Here is a 4,243-nt window from a genome sequence, read left to right as displayed (position 1 = left end):
ATGTGTGAGAGGATTTCACTTAAAACGGAAGACATTTCAGTCAAACCGGAAGGTGTTTCAGTTAAACCGAAAAGCCTTCCGGGAAACAAAAATGCCCACTTCACAGCCTGGTTCACGTGTAGATTGTCAGCCACGTTGTTCGCAACACTAATGTCTGCCCAACAGCCTGCAAGTAGCCTAACCGAGGCAGCAGCTTTACTTCACACTGTACTGGCTTCAGCGGAGACCATCAGAACCTTGTCAAATGCGACAACAGTCGGGCAGCAGCCGACCATTGCAACTCCAAGCCGCGACACGCTGGACAGTCACATAGCGTCGCTTTTCCCCTCCGGACAGCACAGCAGCATGACACTGCCAACTGCAGCTCCAGTCCGGAGAGAGTCGGCGCCGCATTATCAAGCGCAGCGCTTCAGCTCTTGGACATCAGGCACGAGGAAGAAAAGGTAATTAGAAATTTTATTTTATTTTTTTCTAAATTATTGTTTAATCCAACGAAATGTAACACAACGCAACGCAACATGGCATGGTAGTGAGCTAAACAGTTAGCCGTTTGTGCCTCCACTACAAACAAGCGGGGGATTGAGCCCTCACTATAGTGATACAGAGTTTCCGTGGGTCCTAAGAGTCACAGATCTACTGCAAACTTGGCGTATGTCTTGCAGGGGGCCCAGAAAAGTACACTGTCGAATTAGGTGCATGTGCCAGCTAGTATTGTTTGTAGTGTTGTAGCGTTGTTGCTATGGTAACATGCGGGAATGTAAGTCACGTGGTGGTACGTCAGCAGGTAATAAAATCAGCTGTTCTTCACCTGGTGTGTGAAAGCAGACAGTGAAAACAAATCTTACAGTAGATGTGGGTCAGTTTGGAGAAGCAGCAGGAGCACCACTGCAGGAAGCTAAGTTATAAATGTAACGTAACTGCTGTGTGAGAGGGCAGCTGCAGCTAAACATATTTTATCCACTGAAATGTAACTAAAGCTCACCTAAAAGATTGTCAATTCAAATGTCTACTGTACTGTATATCTCTCTCCCAAGCCTAACTTCCATTTACTAAATGTTTCTTCATCCCTTCCATTATGTTAGAAGTCATTTCTGCACTGCTGTTGCACCAGGCATAATCTAATGTTGTTATTTGGCCATATTGGTTGTTTACTTGAACAGTGCCATGTCTTAAACTAACGTTACTGACTGTTGTTACTGTTGTCTGTTGTTACAGTCTGTAAATCCTCTGTTATTTTCTGCCCCACACTGAAGCAATAATACACTGCATATTACTGCTGTGATTTGTGATATTGGGCTTTATAAATAAAATTGATTGATTGATTGATTAAATAAATCCTTCATCAGCATTTGAAGTTTTAAGTCAAGTACTTGAGTAAAAAAATACTGATTATACATAAAAATACTTTTTATGTATGCCCCCTTTTTTGGTTTTTGCTTATTTTTCATGTATGTCTCAGCATAAAGGAATGGCTGTTTATTATATATTCCCTTTTTACATTACATTTGTATCACTCAGAAACACCAGTCCTATTTCAAGGTGGCTGCTGAACTCTGACCTTTCGGTTGACACCTCAGTTGACAAATTATGACCTTCCATGCCCTGTCCACAGCCTACAATAGCTAATGAGACTGTGTTAAAGGGAAGGGCAGAATATGGTTTTTCACGGTAGATGTATGGCTCAGAGAGAAATCACGTAAATAAGAGTGTTCAGGGCTTGAAGTGATAAAATAGGTTAAAATGAATATATTTGACCTAAATATGAATATTAGTGGGTAAAATATAACTGATATTGATAACCACTACCCATTACTGATATAATATTGATAGGGGGTGGGGGTTAGTATTTTGTATTGTATTTCCTATAGCAGTATGACTTATATTGTGTTGGCTGTTTTCATGTGGTCTGATTGTTACATTCTTATTTCAGAGTCAGGACACAGCAGCATGACCATTTCAACAAGGATGTAATACTACTCCCTAATCAATCATGGGGAGTAGTGTGCAAACAAGGTCCAAAATCATGGTTACACAAACATGGACACCGTCAGCAGTCGTGGTCATGATGGAGGCTGCCTTGCAAAAGGTGATGGGAACCCTGGCACCAGTGGTGATGATGGAGGCTGCCTTGCGAGAGATGATGGGAACCCTAGCACCAGTGGTAATGATGGAGGCTGCCTTGCAAAAGGTGATGGGAACCCTGGCACCAGTGGTGATGATGGAGGCTGCCTTGCAAGAGATGATGGGAACCCTAGCACCAGTGGTAATGATGGAGGCTGCCTTGCAAGAGATGATGGGAACCCTGGCACCAGTGGTGATGATGGAGGCTGCCTTGCAAGAGATGATGGGAAACCTGGTACAACTGATCATGATGGTGACTACGCTTCATATTTGACACTTGTGGCTACTCTTCCGCCTGACTCTTCAGATGATGAGGAATTAAACCAAGCCATAGTTGCCAGTATGGAGAGTCAAATGTGAGTAGCACACACATAGTATGTGAGCTTGAGAGATCAGGATCAGGATAGATCACGTTTTGGATTAAATGGTTGCTTACATCAAAAATTTCACAAAATAAAAGTTGTTGTCTGATCATTCATTTTTGATTTTGTGTTTATAGTGCAGAAAAGGTCCCGGTCCAAGAGATACTGCTGGAACTGTCAAGCAAAATTAGCACAAAACGGCAGTGCAAATTTAATATAAATCGCTCTGCTGTATGGGAGGGAGCCATGCGGGGCTTCCGAAGGGTATCCTACGACCCCAACTTGATGATCTGTGTTAAATTCTCCGATGACATGGGGAGAAATGAAGAAGGAGTTGATTTAGGAGGACCAAGAAGGGAATTCTTAAGGCTGCTGATGGAGACTTATTGCCAGGTCACCCATGTTTGAGGGAAAAGAAAACAGCAAGAACTTGGTTCTTGACAGTACTGGTAATGCCTGGCTTTTCTAAAAATTCATAATGTGAGCCATTTTAATTATTGTGATTTTGACATGCTACTTGTAGCTTTTGAACAGATTTACAGTTTATATAATATAATACTGGAAATCCCATGGTTTCATATAGTAGCGTGTCTTAATGTATTTCCTCAAATAGTGATGGGGGCCTTTACTTACCTCAACTGTAGAAGGTACCAGGCTTTTATAAAGTGGGCTTGTTTTAGAGGCAGGGCTTTAAGCATAATTGGTCATATTTTAGTATGAAGCGTTAATCTGCCTACTGCATTATGTGGTAAATTCAAACTCAACACTTTCTGTTTTCAATTAAAACCCCTCTACAGTTTCATCAGATTGAAACCCTTCTCTTAATACATCTTTTATTGTGAAACATTTGCAGGAATGTGTTGTGGAAAACTTTGACTTGCAACGTTCCCATATGGCCCTTGAAATTTGGCTACTGTCATCTTGTGGCACATGTATTGTACTATGCAATCCAGTTTTGCTAAGAAATGCATCCACAGTTACTGAATTTGGATAGTCACGCTGAAAAGGAAAAGTCAGTATTTTTCACCCTGGACTTAGCAAAATTATATTGCTGAATTTATTAGATTAAGTTATTCGAAATGTGCATCATCCTTGGCATGCATATTATATGGTCGCTCACTTCTCCACTCATGTTTTAGATCTAGCTTTTATTTGTTTGTGTCAACCATGGCCCCGGTCATCATTCGAGACCCAGCCTTTAATTGACAGCCAGTTTTTGTTTGCTGAAATGTGGTATTTATGAATATTTTCTTTTCTTTTATGCCATTGTTTTGCAGCTCTAAGAGAGGACTGGTACTATATTGCTGGCAGAGCCATTGCAGTGAGCTTGGTGCATGGCGGTCCACCACCAAACTTCCTCTCGCCAACAGTATTTTGTCTTCTGGTCAATGGTTCAGCAAATCCAAAACTAGAAGACATAGCAGACACAGAACTCTTGGAAAAAGTCAAAAAGGTCAGTTGATAGCTTTTAAATGTTATACTGCATTAGAATTAGTTTATTAGTTTATTATTAAAAGGTTCTCTTGTTGTTTTTCATTTTGAAAAGGAGTAACAGCCCAATTTTTCCATATGTTGTAATTTGAATGCCACCACTAAAGTTATTATTGTAGGCGATTTTAACATTCATGTCGACGTTGATAATGACTCCCTGGCTACCGCGTTTATCTCATTATTAGACTCCATTGGCTTCAGTCAGGGTGTACATGAACCCACTCATTGTTTTAACCATACCCTCGATCTAGTTCTGACGTATGGAATTG

The 4,243-nt window shown here is 40.9% G+C and overlaps 1 protein-coding gene across 2 annotated transcripts in view; it reads left to right on the top strand.

Annotated features, from left to right (window-relative positions):
• Positions 1 to 86: 86 nt before the first annotated feature.
• Positions 87 to 4,243, top strand: part of LOC126404025 (uncharacterized) — an 11,613-nt gene continuing 7,456 nt past the window's right edge. Inside the window, exons 1-5 of one of the 2 annotated variants that reach the window (XR_007571389.1) lie at positions 87 to 443; positions 1,931 to 2,086; positions 2,189 to 2,477; positions 2,621 to 2,932; positions 3,761 to 4,237. The gene's annotated coding sequence lies outside the window, so the exon portion shown is untranslated. Of the gene's footprint in view, positions 444 to 1,930; positions 2,478 to 2,620; positions 2,933 to 3,760 lie in introns of those variants that run through there. The other variant, XR_007571390.1, reaches the window with a different exon arrangement.

Source organism: Epinephelus moara, chromosome 17 (genome assembly GCF_006386435.1).
Source record: "Epinephelus moara isolate mb chromosome 17, YSFRI_EMoa_1.0, whole genome shotgun sequence".
Lineage (NCBI taxonomy): Eukaryota > Metazoa > Chordata > Actinopteri > Perciformes > Serranidae > Epinephelus > Epinephelus moara.
This window is presented reverse-complemented; position numbering and strand designations above follow the sequence as displayed.